General features: G+C 52.5%; 1 protein-coding gene across 1 annotated transcript in view; it reads left to right on the top strand.

The window, feature by feature from the left end:
* The first annotated feature begins 2470 nt into the window (after window positions 1–2470).
* HIVEP3 (HIVEP zinc finger 3) overlaps window positions 2471–16745 on the top strand; it is a 98931-nt gene continuing 84656 nt past the window's right edge. The window contains exon 1 of the mRNA XM_075554634.1: window positions 2471–2658. The gene's annotated coding sequence lies outside the window, so the exon portion shown is untranslated. The remainder of the gene's footprint in view (window positions 2659–16745) is intronic.

Genomic DNA, 16745 nt, shown 5'->3' with positions numbered 1-16745 from the left:
CGCTTTCATGCCTACCACCTCCCTCCCAGCCGACCCCGTGCCAGTGCTGAACGCACATCTGATAAACGAACAACCAAGTGAGGCGTCAAAGGGCCTTGTTCCACACTGGCTGAGTGTGGGATAGGGGGTGGGGTCAGACTGGTCCACCCCACGTGTGTGCAGTTTAGAGAGCGTTAAAACGTGTGGCATCACGGTGCCCCATGGGCACTGCAGTTTATCCAAAGAGACACAGCAGATGTGCTCTGGCTATTCCAAGAAGCAGAACCAAGGTCCGGTTTGGGGGGTCAAGCTGAGCCTTCTGAGGGAGGATGGCAGGATTGGCTGAGTAGGCTTGGTTGTTGGAAGAGGGGAAGGACACGCCACGCAGAAGACACTGGATGAGCAAGACTGGTGTGAGGTTGTAGATTGTGTTTGCAGAAGAGCAAGTTTGAGAGGCCCGTGTTGGTGTACTGGGAGGAATAGGATCCAGGCATGTTTACTAAAAATAATGGGGATCTACTGGAGGGTGACAGGTAGATCTGCAGGTGATAGAAAACCGTGGAGCAGTGAGACCTTTGGAGCCACCAACCATGTCCAAGGGCACACTGTGCACAGCACTGATACATACATGGCATTGGGCTGAGCTGGCTAGATGTACTGGCAGCAGGTTTGATAGGACAGGGGATCGATCATACAAGGACTTGTGTTGCCTTTGAATTCTATAGGAATCCGTAAAGTGATATGGTTGCCCAAGCCCCAGCTCTCCAAGACTGTTCGTAAAACCTGTGATGCACGAAAGAAGGAAACTTAATACAACCTGTCAAAGAAATGGGTATTAGGGTGAGAGCTCAATGCAGTCATAGACATTGAGCACATCGTTTTCCTCCCATCAGCAAAGAAAACAGAATGTTCAGGGCCACGGGCCAGAGAGGCGGAGGGAGTGTGGGGGTCAGGGTGGCTCAGGTCAGGAGCTTGGCAAAGCCCCAGACCTGCCTGCAGGTGACCCAGGCCTAGGTTGTTGGGTCTAAGTCTGGGATATAGCTCATAGCCATTACGTGGCTCCTACCACATGCCCGGCACTGTTCCCAGCCCTGCAGTGTGGGGAGTTGTTGTCGGTTGCTGTTGAGTGCACTCCAGCTCCCTGAGACCTTAAGCACAACAGAACCACAGTGTGCTGGTCCTTCACCCGCTTCACCATCCTTGTGGCCCCGGTGTCTTTGAGAGCCTCCCAACATCAGGCCATCTCCCAATGCTCTATCGGATGGTATTCTTGTGATCCAGTTTCACTTGGTGATCTGAGGACTATCATGTGCTCCTATGTCCGTTGTACCTTTGCACACTCACCCAGGGCCCAGCACACATTCCTTTTACAGCCTGTGTTCTTTCTATGGCTGTGTTAGGTGTGGTGCAGCAGTCGTTACATCCTGGGCTGTGATCCACAAGATCTTCAGTTTGAAACCACCAACCCCTCTGGGGGAAGAAAGAGGAGGCTTTTTTATTTTCTATTCCCATAAAGAGACACAGTCTCAGAACCCCACAGGGGCAGTTCTACCTTTATCACCATAAGTCAGAATCAACTTGAGCAGAGAGGTGTGTGTGTGTGTGTGTGTGTGTGTGTGTGTGTGTGTGTGTGTGTGTGTGTGTGGTTGCTCTGTTCTCTTCTCAGGGCTGAATCAGAGTGTTACCTAGACTCAGTTCTGATCTGGAGGCTCTGGAGAAAACCCCACTTCCTTCTGTTCTCTACCGCTAAAAGATTGGTCGAAGGTCGCCCTCAGTAACTAGAGGCCCCTAGTTTGGTCTTTCCACCTGGCCAGGCCATCTTCAAGCCAGTTATGATTCAGATCTCCTGTACTTCTTCTGTGAACAGCCAACCCTACCTGAATAATCTCCTTCTTTTAAGCTCCAGGATGCTGTGTGACTAAAGGAGCCCTGGTGGCGAAGTAGTTAAGTACTGGCAGCTGGAATGCCCAGTGGGAAGACTGGCAGCTGGAATGCCCAGTGGCTACCCAAAAGAAACACGAGGAAGTTGATTTCTGAAAAGACTTAGAACCCGGAGAGCAGTCTTGCTCTGTCCTATAGAGTCACTATGAGTAGGCATTGACTTCATAGCAGAGTTTGGCCTTATGAGATCTATGTCTCATGACGTAACCTAAGCACAGCAATAAAATCCATTTTATTCACAGTCTTGGGATTGTATGGAAGGTATGCACCAGAGAGAGTGAAAATCTAGCAGGGTGGTGGTGCAGGGTGGGGCTACACCTGCAATACTGCCTCCCACACAGGTGTAGAAATCGAGGTTCAGAGGAGATAAGTGCTGGATGCAAGGCGATGGGCCCCCCGGGCTACTGTGCCTCAACTTCTCTCAGAAGAGGACCTGGGATCTGGCACTGCACCAGGAAGCGCCTTTCGGGGAGGGGCTAGGGACTGACTCAGGCTGACAGCCCAGACTCCTCTTTGACCCTAGTTTCCCACCATCCCCTGCAGGATTCAAGGCATATAGCCAGCAGCCATGAACTGGTTCATGGAGGTCCTCAAGAGATCCTGGCTGGGCCAGCTGTCCCCTCCAGAGGGAAGAGCCGCATAAAGGAAGGGGACCGCCGTAGGAGTGGACATGAATGCTGGCTTCCAGAGAGAACAGCGTTTCAGTTGTGGTCACCGGAAGTGGTGCCTTCAGCACAGGTAAGCTCAGCTATCGCCACAGGTACTTGCCGGCGTTCCGTCTGGATGTCTGTCTCTTGCCTGAATTTGCGTTGGTGCCTGACATTCTTTATTGATGTTGCTGATTGCCTTGAGCCTCCGTGAACCTGTGCGGGAAGTCCCGGGGAAAGTCTGATGCCTTCATTGTGTCGTCCTGCACACGTCACGGTTAGATGACTGTGGGGCCTGACATGGTCCGTGTCTGAACTCGGCCTGAGATGGAGCACCAGCAGAAGTGTGGGGAGCTGTCGCAGAGGGTGTAGACCACCAGGCTGCCTCTCCAGACCTGACATTTGTCCATCCCCTGCTCCCACCCCCAGCCTCCCTTCTAATCCCTGCAAGCAGGGAAAGAGCCCTGAGGAGGGGACTTGCCCACAGGGATCAGGAGCTGTCAGTTCCATCAGAACCCTGGCTCCGCTCTCCCTGGAGATCCCAAGGATCTGTGATTAATGGGGGCTGGCTCGGGGTGTCTGGCCCAACTCTCCTTGCCATCAGGGACTCGGAGATATGACACCAGAATGGATGGCATTGGAACGAGGTGGAGGCCCCCGAGCCCAGGCCGGCAGGTATGCCAGGCAAGAGATGTTGGCGAGCTGCTCTGGAGGATGTCACACTCCTATGCTGATGGGGAGAAGGCTGGCTCCCACCGGCTGGGACTTGGGGGCAGCTGCATTTGGGGTTATTTGAGGGCTGGGAAACAGGGAGCCTGTAGGCATGGCAAGGGCTTCAGGGAGCCCAGCCTAGGCCCCTCCTGAAGAGGGGTGGCAACTTGCCCCTGGTCCCAGGGAGATGGAAAGGGTGCCCACCATGCCTCGGGGCTCCCTGTGAGCCCAGTGTTTTCTAGAAAGTGGCTTGCAGGCTCCAAAAGGGTCTGGGCTTGCCCATGAGGGAGGTCCAAGCTCCAGGCCTGACTCTGGTTTCGGTTCGGACTTCTGAGCCTCATTGTTCCCGTCTGTGGTAATGACACATGGACCCAAAAGCACAGTGGAAGCCCTCGGTGGGAGCCTGCTTCTCTTAGTCCCGCACTCCCAGGAGGCGCTCTCTCTGGAGCCAAAGGTTCGGGGAGATGCTGCTGTCTCCAGCTCCCAACCTCGGGCCACATCAGGTACAGGTGCCCAGACAAGTACAGAAACGTGTTTGCCAACACTACAACGAAGTCATTTCTACCTGTGGGGTGCCCTCTCCAATGATGAGTCTCCCGAGGCCATAGCCTCCCTTAACTAAGGAGCTGGATCAGCAGGGAGAGCCTGCAGCTGCATTTTCTCCACGTCTCCACTCCATGTGGCCGAGCCTAAACTCATGGCTTGTCCACACAGCGCCAGACTGTTAAGGTCATCTGAATCCCACCACTGACTTGTGGACAGGAAGCTGATGCCCCAAAGTGACTTTTCTGCTCACACTATAAACTAGTGACAAAGCTGGGGTGGGGAGTCAGGTTTCTTACCCCCAGGGAAGCCTGTGGACCACGCCCAGACCCCACCCCCACCCCCAGTCCCAACAATGCTGCCCCTTTGTGGTTTCCTGTGGGAAGGAGGCTGGCCCCTAGCAGAGTGTCTCCATTTTCTGGGGAGCAATAAGGGACAAACTGACTCCAGGCTGGATGGGTTAGCTGCCAGAGTCACCTCAACTCATGACAACCGATGTGTACCAGAGGAACTGAACACAGTCCTGCCCCGCCCTCAGATGATTGTGGATCGGCCTGTTTGGGATTCTTGGGGTTTTCAAAAGCTGGTTTTTTCAGAAAGAAATCACCAGGCCTTTCTTCTGAGCTACCTCTGGGTGGACCCAACTTCCAACCCAGCCAACAGGCGGCATTTCTAGAAGAGAGCTTTGCATTGAGAAAAGACTTTCATGTCCACTTTTCAGGGAGATTCTTCCTCTAGCCACACATTCAGAAATCGCATTTCCATTGCCCGATGCATCTGTTTTGTTTCATGGAGTTGATTCTAAAGAGACTCAGCATTTCAGAGATGGCAGCAAACCTAGAACTTGCCTGGTCCGACTACCCAGAAAATCAGTTGTGGCCATAAAATCAGCTCCAACTCCTTGCCACCTTCTGTGTGTCAGACAAGAACTGCTCCCCCCGCAGCTGGCTCTCCATAAACAGAGCCCCAGGCCTTCTGAAGCTTCTGGGGAGACTGAGGTCTTCCACCTTTTGATTACATCTGAGCACCACCCAGGTGCGGCCTCCCCGACAGACTCCTTCAGCCTGAGCAGATAAGAGATGGATGACCTCTGTATCTCTTGCTGGACTGGTCATTCTCGATCTGGCCAGCATCCTTCTCTGCCCTTGAGGCTGACCTTGAGGCGCTAGATATCCTGGGTCTCCAGTGTTTTCTCGGGTTCCGCCCAACCCAAGAGAGCTGGAGGAGGAAGTTGCAATAGGATTTCTTCTCTCGGTTCCCTCCCTGATTGGCCATGGTTCAGACGTGAGCTGCTTCCCTGGAATGATGCCCCACCCACCCCGGCAAATCCGTGCTGTAATTTCTAACCTCTATCTGGAATCAACTCCTGGCAGTAAGTTCGGTTGGTTGGTTGGTTGGTTGGTTTTTATGCCCGTGTGGCCATAAGGAGCCCTGGTTATAGAGTGATTTCTCGTTGGAGTGATTTCTCATATGGAGTGATTTTTGTTTGTAGAGGTAATCCTTTTTGAGAATGAGCTGTCTTTGTTATGTTAATGAGGCAGGATGGGTACACCCCTTATTTTGAGTCAGCTTCTTTAGAGATATGACAGAGAGTAAACCAGCAAGGAAGAGAGGCAGAGATGGGGGGAGAGAGCTGCCAGGCCACAGGAGGATGGCCAGGGGCAGAAGCTCAAAGGAGACAGGGCCTTTCTCCAGAGCTGACTGTGAGAGCAAGCCTCCCCTAGAGCCGCCACCCAGAATTCAAATGTCCAGCCTGGGCACTGTGAGAAAACCATTTCTGTTGGTGAGAATTCTGTTGTAGCAGTACTCCACGGCTAAGACACACAGTCACAAACTCCAGATGCCATCAACAAGTAATGGTGTTCTGCTCTGTGCCTGCCGTTGGTAGGGAGAGAGGAGAAGGAAATCCTGGTTTGGATCGCTGACAATGTCCAACAACTGCTTGAGTGCCTCTCAAAACTGCCTTTATCCAGCAGGAGACAAAGAAGCAGCACGTGGCCCCATGGGATGTTTTCATGGTGATCCATGTAATGCATCCTCTCAACGTGAGAGCTTTGGAGTCTGCTTGCTTGTATGGCTTGATGTATGTGTAGCCCATCCTGGATTTAAACAGCAAAGGGTAATAATAACAGCTCAGTCAAGAATTCCAGTCTTCCTCATTGAGGACGCATTTTAGTAACTGAAGGTCAAGGTCCACCCGGAACTTACTCTGGGGTCTACATAAACCACGTGAGCCCGCAGCACAGCTGGCTGGGTGTTCCAATGTGCACTTGAATGTGCATTTTAATAGTAGCCTGTTTTAATAATAGCCAGGTGGTATTTTTAGAATAAAAGTCTCATGTTTTGAAGAACCTTGGGATCACCTCCATGGGACACAGTTTGAAAGCCACCCCTTCAGCAAATACCGGTGGTTCTCCTTCCAGGGCAGACCAAGAGCCGGAACTCCGGGTGCTAACAGAGGGGGGAGGGGGGAGCAGAAGGGAGAGGAGGAGAGAGTAGAAGATGGTGGAAGAGAGAAGTGAGGTCTTGCTGCCCGTGGTGGGAGAGGGTCCCATGTGAGCAGCCCCCAAGCTTGAGAAGACCCCTAACCATTGGTGGTGCCCTTAGAACAGCTCCCCAAAACAGTTTTGAAATAAGAGGTCCACCTGGTAACATGTGCACAGAGAAAGGAAGGGTGTGGAGAGCTTCTTCTCAGCACCCACGGGCCTCTGGGGCCTAGCTGAAGACCAAGGTGCTGGCCAGGGAAGGGAAGGGGGCCAAGAAAGCAACAGACAACAGGGGCTTCAGGGACTGGGCCTGGACACCAAGTCAAGGTGTGTACAGAAAGGGGAAGGTGTGGTGAGCCTAGGCCAACATTTGTGGGGGACCTGAGTGGGGATGAGGTCAGGACCCCAGGGAGGTGGTGGCTGGGACTGAGCAGCAGCTTTAGGCATTTCAGGTGAAGCCCACAGAGCCAGAAAGAAAGCCTCCCCACCCCCAGAATGGAGCTCCCACCTGCCTGCCCTCTCCCCAGGAGGAGCAGGGAAGGGAAGCGCTAGCCCCACTGTGGGCTGAAGAAGGTCCCCAGGGGAATAAAAAGGTACCTGTTCTTGCTGCTCACCCCAGGAGGTGGGGGGAGGGAGCATTTTTAAATTTTTAAAAAGGTGACCTCATTTTTTTTCTTATTTACATGACTCTGTTTGTTTATCTAGTCCGTTAAAAATAGCAAACGTGTGCTAAGCTTAGTGCCCTCGCCCCCGCCACCGAGGCAGAGCCACTGTGTGGGGAGAAACACCTTTTTATCTAAGAGAGGGGCAGCCTTGTTCCCGGGGACAGCTGGGAACAAAACAGGACAGGTAGGAAGTTTCGTGGTTTTTCATGTCCCTTCTCTAAAATAGCCACACTCCTCCCTCCCACTTCCTGCCTGGCTGAGCGCCGCTGGCAGTTTCTCCCCCAGGGCATCCAGGCCTGAGAGGTCTGTCAACAAGCAAACCCGTCTGCCTCCAAAGACCTGGGGACTGGCCCCAACTGGGGTGGTGTCCCACGTTGAGTTTAGAGCAGTGTTTCCCAAAGTGCCCCCTGCAGGGGGAAGGGGTGCTGCAGAAGCACCTACCTACACGTTATCCTGGCTTATGGGCCGTGGAACAAATGAGTAATATGTATATCTGCATATATGTTTGTTTGTTTGTTTGTTTAATGCAAAGGGGGCCTTAGGCCAGGTGAGTTAGGAAGCTATGGTTTAGACCATCCACGTGTACGTGCTGGCTCTGCTGCAAAGCAGCTGTGCCACCTGGGGCAAGCCAGGGCATCTCACCGTGCCTTCTCAGGAAGAGAAGCTTAACAGTGCAACCCCCCAGGCAGCTGCTGTGTGGATGAGGTTGGGGAATACCGACTAGGGCTTCACACAGTTCCTGGGAACATGGAATTGGAGGACTGACAGCCAGGAGTGAGCTCACCAAGAACACCCAGACCCAGAGCCAAGGTCGCGGAGTGGATTCCGACTCTGAGTGACCCTGTGGGACACAGCCGAGCTGCCTCACGGGCTTTCCACAGCTCTGTGTCTGCACAGAAGCAGCATGCTGCATCTTTCTCCCACCAGCAGCTGCCGGGTCCAAACCACCAACCCTCCGGGTATCACTGTTGCTAATATTCCTTCCCCACCTGGGCAACTACACCAGTGGTCCAAATACTCTCCCAGCTGCTCCAGCCCCTGTCTCTCCAGAGAGAGAAAAGTTACACACAAATATGACCTTGTGCCCACCCCCCTTAAATCTTCCGGTGTGGCTTCTCCTCAGCAAGGGGCCACAGAGAAGCTCCTGGGAAGGACCAGGGGGTAACTATGTTCTGCTCTGTAACCATACTGTCTCCATGGGGATTACCCAACCCTGCCCTCTAGCACAAACACCGGCACAGCTAATACCTAAATGAACGGATCAAGCTGTGTGCCAATAAAACTTTATCCACAAAAGCAGACAATGGGATGGGCTTGCCAGCCCCTGGCCTATAGGATAAGCCCAGCCCCTCAGTTCAGCAACCCAGAGGGAAGAGTTCACTGCCTCCACCTGCCTCTCTCCCTCCCTCCCTCTGTCTTTGCCAAAATGCTCCCACTGCAATCCTTTGCACGGGCTGGCCTCTCTTCTGGCCTCCCCACCGCCCTCAATGTGTTGGAAACCCCTACGCTGGGATTTGATGGCACCCCATCTTTATTTCCATGAAGACAGTTTGGGCATATTTGCCCCTCTCCCTTGTAAAGGTTAGCCCTCTCTGCAAGGATGCTGCCTTCCTCCCCTGGGTCCTAGTGCTAGTACCTTAGGGGGTCCAGGATGAGAAATGGCCCGTGAAGAGCAGACTCGGTCTGTTGGAGAGTGGGGAGTGGGTTTCTGTGCCTGGCTCCAGCAGTGGGGAGACTGGTGTCACCTGTGTCTCAGGCGGGGAGGGGTTGGGGGCGGAGACGGTGTTAGGTTTTGATCAGTGTCTGGGGAAACGATGGATCCCAAACATCAGGATCACCTGGGTGTTTCTAAATGCCATTTCCGGACCCCTGTCTGAGGCTGCAGAGGGTGGAGGCCATGGAGTACACAAGGGGCAAGGCTGTGGCAAGGGTGGAATGCTGATGGAGTGTCTTCTTCATGTGGCATCATTGAGGGGGTGAGGCAGGACTGAATAATCCTCTCGAATGAACCCCAGCTTAGACATGGCAAGTGACTTTCCCAAGGTCAACCTGGCAGATCTGGAACCGACTTCAGGTATGTGAATGTCCCCAGTGCTCAGCACAGCCTGGCTGAGGCACCAAACAATAACAGACAGATCCCCTGCCATCGAGTCAATGCCAACTCATAGCGACTCTATAGGGTTTCCGAGACTAAATTCTTACAGGATCAGACAGCCTCTTCTTTCCCACGGGAAGCAGCTGGTGGTTTGAACCGCTGATTTTGTGGTTAGCCGGCCGATGCTTGCCCAACAGCATCCCCTGGGCTCTAGCTTGGTACACAGTGGGTACTTAATCATTTCTGAACAAATAAGCGAGTGGGTGAGAGTGTGGATGGATAGAGAGATGGTTGCTTTAGGGCTTACAGGTGGCTCTGAAGTTCCAAGCCTGGGGTTTAAGAGAGCAGTGACATCAGAGGCAGAAGAGGAGGAAAGATGACCTTGGTGTTGAGCATACTGGATTTGCGAGACCAACTAGGCAGTCAAGCCAAAGGCCTAGCCATTGGCAGTGCAAGCTTGGGAGTGCACAGCTGAGGAAAGTGGCTCAGAACCAGGAGAGGGAGGCAGAAGCTTATAGATCCACAGCTCGAGGTGTGAGCACACGTGTAGGGGAGAAGAAAGAGAAGCTGGGTCAGAGTCTGAGAGGACAGGAAGTGGCTCAGAGAGAGAGAGAGAGAGAGAGAGAGAGAGAGAGAGAGAGAGAGAGAGAGAGAGAGAGAGAGAACCTCGCTCACTTGGTGTGGGCCCCTCTTTACAGCCAGCCAGCCTTAAAGAAATGGCCCCCTGGGTAAACAAACATGCTCATCACAATACAACTGAAACCACAGGCTCCTGGCCAGTGTCCTGGCGGTGTGGGGAATGCAAATCTCAGCCCTTTCAACCTGCCTGTCCTGATGGGCCCTGCCACTGCTCACTGGGGCCCCTGAACCTTCATTTCCTCTCCTGTGCAAGCCTTGGCTCTGTTCCCTGCCTTCCATCCCTCTCATTACCTCATGTTTCCATCTCCATGCCACAGAATGAATGATCAGGAATCAATCTCTGCCCAGAAGGACTCAGGTAAAGGTCCCTACCCCTGATCTGGCTGCTGAGTCACTGGGAATGCTTTACAAAAATACAGATGGCTGACCTTGGAAGTCTGAGGTACCTAAAAGCAGGTCACTTCTGGGTGGTACAAACAGTTACGTGTTCCACACAAGGCTGGTGATGCACCCCCACAGAGGTACCTTGTAAGAGAGACCTGGCAATCCATCTAGAAGACACTAGGGAGCAATCTCCCTCTGTGTACCTCACACACTTGTCATGAATCAGAATTGGCTCAACTCAGACAAACAGCTGTAATGGAAGGAGGGGTGTCCAGCCATGCCTGGTCTTCACAGTAGCCCTGTCTGGCCAGCCTCTTCCAAGAAGGGAGCGGCACAGTTCTCTGGGAAATTTTCCTATAGTTGTGTTCATAAATAATTATAAACACTCAGTGTATGAGGAAGTGCCAGCCAGGCCAGACATGGTGGGTGACTGGTGTGTTGTTGGGGGTCAGGGTGGGTTGTTTAAATCAGGGGGTCAGGAAAGGCTTGGCTCAGAGCTGATACCTGAGCATAGACCCAAAGGAGCAGAGGGATTGAGATTTGTGGGTTACTGGAAAGGAATGTTTGGACAGAGGTGGCCTAGTGCCTGCAGGGACAGCAAGGAGGCCAGTGTGGTGGCAGCCCGGAGGTTGGTGGGAGAGAAAGCTGGGAAAAGGATCGGGCAGGGGGATGGTCCAGAAGCCACAGGAGGTCTGAGCAGAAGCGTGCCATGGTCTGACAAATGTTCCAGAAGGCTCACGCTGGCTGCTGTGTGGAGAGCATCCCCGGGAGACCACTGGGGAGGCCGGTGCTGTCCTCCAGGCAGGAGCTGGTGGCGGTGGGCCAGATGGTGACTGTGGAGGCCATGGGGGTTGGGGGATTCGGTTGTAGGAGAAAGAGTTTAGGTCTCCCATCTAATGCTGATACTCTTTCTTTACTCACTCTGCTCTCTTAGGCAAAGTGACCTCTCTGAGCTTCAGTTTCCACCTCTGCAAAATGGGCCATTCGCACAGAGACCTGCTCAGACTCCTTTCAGGTGTAAACTCACCATTTCTGCCTGGGTCACGGGGCACTGGGGTAGCAGTAGCCGGGGGAAGGCTTTGGGGAAGCGGAGCAGAGCTGGCACATAGGAAGGGCTCAAACAGGGATGGCAGGAGCACGAGTCCGGGGTCAGAAGGAAGCCCTGAGGGATGGCCAAGGAACGTAAGCCGTGCTGCTGGTCAGGGGCCCTCCTGAGCTGCTCAGCACTGTGCTCTTGAGATGAGTACGCAGGTTCAAGGCCAGGGCATTTTTGCCAACAATGAGGCCCTCAAATATATACATGGGAGGGGCTTCAAAAAGTTCATGGGAAAATGGAATGAAAAGTTCATAAAAGATCTCCACAAACATCTTAAAGCCCCTCGTGTGTGTGTGTGTGTGTGTGTGTGTGTGTGTGTGTGTCCCACTGCCATTGAGTTGATTTCAACTCAGAGACCCGACTGTAGGGTTTCCAAGACTGTCATCTCTCCAGCAGCCGACAGCCCCGTCTTTCCTCCATGGAGCTGCTGCCGGTGCGCTTGAACCGCCCACCTTATAGCTAGCAGTCTAGTACCTCCAGGGAGGGCTATGGGTAGATATGTGTACATGTATTTTATTTTCATAAAAGATATCATTCAGGGGGCCTTGATTGTAAGCATTTTCAGATGGGCACGCTTAGGCAGGATGGAACAAGGCCTGGCTCCTGTCCGGGAGAGTGAACCTCCTGGCCCAGCATTGCACAGCCAGTCTGCTGAGCCCAACGAGACTCTTCTGTGTGGCAGCCAGAGTGGCAAGCCTGGTGGCTCCGGGCTCTGGCACCGTCCGCAGCGGAACAAACAGCCCTCCCTTCCCAGATAATGGCCCTCATTGAGTACTGTGTCCATGGCCAGCACCCAGCACAGAGCAGCTCAGCCTGGGTAAGTTTCCTCTCTTGGCTGCTTAACAAAATATTTACACGACGCCCGCCTCGCCTTTCTAGTAAGACAGTTCCTAGGAACTAGCAGCATCTGGCGACACACACCCACCAGTGACCCTGCCCCTCAACAGCCATCAAGTCGATGCTGACTCATAGCAGCGAGCGCCTGTATAGGACAGAGTAGAACTGCCCCTGTGGGTTTCCAAGACTGAAACTCTTGATGGGGTAGAAAAACCTCATCTTTCTCCTACAGAGCGGGTGGTGGTTTCAAACTGCTTACCTTGACGACTAGCAGCCCGATTCATAAGCCAAGACATGACCAGAGCCCCGGCCCTGCTCCCAGCTCCCATAAATCCTGCCCCACACTCCCTGTGTGAACTTGAACTTGGGTTGGTCATATACCTCCAGAGCTGTCTAAAATAAGGCGGAGAACCAGAAGATGCTTCAAAGCCTGTCCAGCTCCACACTTACTCCTGTCTTCTGGACTGCAAGAATGAGCTCCCTTCTCTTACTGAGTCTGGGTCGAACTTGGTTGGTCTTAACACTGGCTTGCAAAGAGCCACTTTCTCCACAAGGCATGCTAGCAATGGGGGGTGGGGCAGGGGAGCGGAAGGGAGAATGCTGAGCCTGCCTATTTGGATCTCTCCCGCCTCCCTGTTCACATCAGCAAAGATCCAGTCCCTCTTGGTGGGTGTCATCCAATGGGAACCAAGGGGCAATAGGCCAGGTCACCCCAAAGGATGCCACCCTTTTAAAAATCATTTTATAGGGGGCTCTTATCACATCACAATCCACACATGCATCCATTGTGTCAAACACATTTGTACATTTGTTGCCATCGTTCGCAAAACATTTTCTTTCTACTTGAGCCCTTGGTATCAGCTCCTCATTTTTCTCTCCCTCCCGCCCTCATGGACCCTTGATAGTTTATAAATGATGATACTTTTTAATGCCTTATACCAACTGATATCTCCTTTCACCCACTTTTCTGTTGCTTCCCCCCCTGGGAGGGGGTTATATGTAGATCATTGTGATTGGTTCCCCCTTACTCCCCCACCTTCCCCTTCCCCTCCTGATATTTCTACTCTCGTTATTGGTCTTGAGGGGTTTCTCTGTCCTGGATTCCCTGTGTTTCCAGCTCTTATCTGTACCAGTGTATATGCTCTGGTCTAGTTGGATTTGTAAGGTAGAGTTGGGGTCGTGATAGTGGGGGGAGGGGCAGAGCATTAAAGAACTAGAGGAAAGTTGTATGTTTCACTGGTGCTTTCTGTTGTGCAAAGGGTCCCTATGAGTTGGAACTGACCCCCAACAGCAGACCACCCATAGGTGTCATGAGGCCATTTTGTCAGAGGAACCTTGGAAGACTCCTAGAGATCTCAAGGAAATCCCATGGCTTGACCAGAAAAAATGCCTCCAGCACAATACCCCCTCACTATTTCAGCAAAGGCTTACATGCCCTTTGCCCCAGCAGTCCCTCCTCTGGGACCACACACTGCCCTATGGAGCACCACTCGACAACGATGTGTGTACAAAGGTTGTTTGTTGCAAAATTAGAATGGCAAAAAATAGTGACAATATGAAAACTCAGTAATTAGAAACGTTCAAACATGTTACATCCCAAGTGTGGCCCCTCATTTTTCTATTAAAGGGGCGGGGGAGATGAGAAGAACCTTGTCTCTGTTTAGGAAAGGCAGGATTGGCTCCTGGCTCCTGGTTAGGATCCTAGGGTGTAGACTCTGGAGAATGACTGCCAGGGTTCGGATCCAGATCCCAGCACTTCCCAGCTGTGTTCCAGGTCCTCTCTGGCCCTTGGAGGGCTTCGAATGGTGCCTGCTCGCAGGTTGACTTTGGGAAGAGTCAGTGAGTCGATGCATGAGAGGTGCTTGGCGCATGCTGCTCTGCTCAAGTCCTGTTCGCCTGTGACCGAGAGAGCTGGTCCATGAAGAAAGCAAGCCGCAAAGGAACGCGCATAAAACACCGAAATGCCCACACTCCAAAAGTCGCTGCCCCAGGGAGTGGGTAACCTCCTGAGATGAGTCTTGTAGTGGGGGTCTCTTGGAAGCTTGACTGGCGCTCCTGAGGTTCTGAGATGTTGTGAGTCCAGTCTAGCAGCTGCATGGACTGCCCTAGCCTGGCATTTAGCTGAACGACATGCACGATTGTTTACAGAACATACATGGCAAGACTGGTCCTTTTGGCAAAACTAGGACCAAGGTCTTGACTGGTGGCTTGGTTTGACAGAAATGCTTACAGCTCTCGCTATCAATGGGGGTTTCAGGGTCTGCCTCGCCCCAGGCTAGGTTTTCTGGAACCAGGCCAGCAATGCCATGTCCTCGAGGGAGAGAAACCGTCCCCTTCCCCACCATACTCCACAAGCCTTCTGAGTGGAGGGAGAAGAGATAGACTGAGAAGCCGCCTGGCAGCATCACCCATCGGAAAAGTCCAAGTCCTTTGAGGCGGCGCACAGAGAGAGAAAGAAAGCTCTTGTTAAAGGGATCTGCATCGATTCACGTTCTCAGCAAGCATGATGGCCCCAGAGCCCTGGTAGGCTGGGCGCTTCGTAAACAGCGTGGAACCTTGGTGTTTTTGAAGCAACGCTGCAGTTCCGTGCCATCGCCGTGTCGCCCCCATCTACAACAGAAGGAGACACTGCCCAGCCCTGCGCCATCTCCACAATTGTTCTCATGTGTGTGCTCGTTGTGCCAGCCACAGTGTCAGTCTGTCCTGTCCAGGGCCTTCCTCTTTTCCGCTGCCCCTCTACTTCAGCAAGCACGATGTCGTCTCCAGGGACGGCCTCTCCGGACAGCATGTCCACAGTCTGTGAGAGGAAGTTTCACCATCCTCGCCTCCGGGATGCACTCTGGTGGCGCTTCTTCAAAGGCATATCTCTTGTCCTTTGGTACTTTCAATCGGCGTTGCCAGCACCATGATGCAAATGCATGGAGTCTTCTTCGGTCTTCCTGATTCAGCGGCCAACTTTCACACGCACATAGGCCATGGAACATACCATGGCTTGGGTCAGGCTCACCGTCGTCCTCAAAGTAATATCCTTGCTCTTCAACACTTTGAAGTCATGCTTAAAGTATGCTAAGTAAACATATGTAAAAATTTTAAAACATTTTAGCCAAACCAAAAAAGAAGTTAAAAGTAATATAACAAACACCAGTGAACCCAATCCCTTAGAAATATCTGTATCTATGGACAGAGGAGTGGATCAGTGGAATGTGGTCGATAAGCACAATAGCATACTCCTGGGTTAGGAAGACAAGTGAAGTCCGTATCCATGCGACAACATGGACGAGCCCGTGAAACATGCCGGTGAGTGGGGTAAGTCAGTCACAAGAGGAGAAGAAGTGTACATGAAATACGTGAACAAGACGAACGCATGGAAACCAAAGCGTGCTGGTGCTGGTGCTGGTGCTGGTGGTGGCGGGGAGTGGGAAGGGGAGGGAATCGTTGCTCAGTAGGCACGGAGCGTCTTTGTAGGGCGACTGAGAAACCATTGGAAGTGGAGCGTTGTGACGGTTGTCCATATGACTAATGCCACTGGATCAAACGTGTAAATTAACATTGAAATGACAACGGTTTTGCTACATTCCACACTAAAAAGCTGAAAAGACTTGCACAAACACTGTGGCAGCTCCCGCGTCACCCTCCACGGTGGCAGATGTCTGCTCCCAGAGTAGACGTCCTCCTGAACTGGATGATGCTTTCAGTGGTGTCTGAACACCCGCTGGGTCCCAGCAGGGTGTCCAGTGCTGGGCTAGCCCTAGTAAGTGAAGCAGACACGACTCCTGCCCTTGTGGGGCGTGAAGTGCAGTTGGGTGCGGACTGGATCTTTCCTTGCGGATGGTCCTTATACCTGACTCCTCTGTGGTGCTAGTCCGTGAGCTGAAGTCTTTGCTGGCATCGAAATGTTCACCTCTCTGCCTAGTGAAGGTGACAGTGCTGGGGGGGTGAGGGGGCGGGGGGAGGGGGTCCGGACACCTGTTTGTCCTAGTGTTGTGATCTTAAGCAAGTCCCTTTTCCTCTCTGGGCCTCAGCTTTGATATTCTGTCCAATGGGCTTTGAAGCGGAGGCTGCTTCAGAACTCGGCAGCGATAAGGTTTGGTAGCCAAGCTTACTCCTGGGCTTGCCTTGGGAACGTTTCCCATTGTTCCATCAGCCGGAGACCATGGCCAGGGAACCGCAGTGAAGTGTGGGTGCTTTGCCGTGTCCCTAAAGGGTGGTGTAGCCATTCTGCGTGGCCCAAGGGGAAGGTCTTTATTTCCCAAATGCAAGCCACTAGTAGAATTTGAAGTGAATTTAGAAAAACCATGGATGGACCACATTATTTTAATAGTTCATTTACTTCACTGCATTAAAAAAAGCATAACGTGAGTGGTTAGTGCTGTGATTCCCATGGCTTGGGATGAGGTGATAGTTAAACCAGTCAAATTCAAGTCAGTTTGTTTGAGCATGTTACATAAATGACAATGGAGATGACTGTATTTGGGGCAGAACTTAAACTGGTGGTCACCAAATGGCATAGTGTTTGCCAAACCCGAGCGAATGACCCGAAGGGTGGAGCCTAACTTAGACGTTACCGTAGTTCTTAGAAACCAAGAGACCCTATCGCAGCGCTCAGTGCCTCACAGCCGTGGCCCAGACAGTATTTGTGGAATGTCTTAATGAATGACTCCTTCCTTAAGACAGCAGGAGAGAGATGTCTTTCAGAACTGAGTGCCAAGTTGAGCTGAGCTT

This window comes from Tenrec ecaudatus, chromosome 1, assembly GCF_050624435.1.
Source record: "Tenrec ecaudatus isolate mTenEca1 chromosome 1, mTenEca1.hap1, whole genome shotgun sequence".
Classification (NCBI taxonomy): domain Eukaryota; kingdom Metazoa; phylum Chordata; class Mammalia; order Afrosoricida; family Tenrecidae; genus Tenrec; species Tenrec ecaudatus.
Note: the sequence above shows the minus strand (reverse complement) of the source record. Positions and strands in the feature narration are given on the sequence as shown.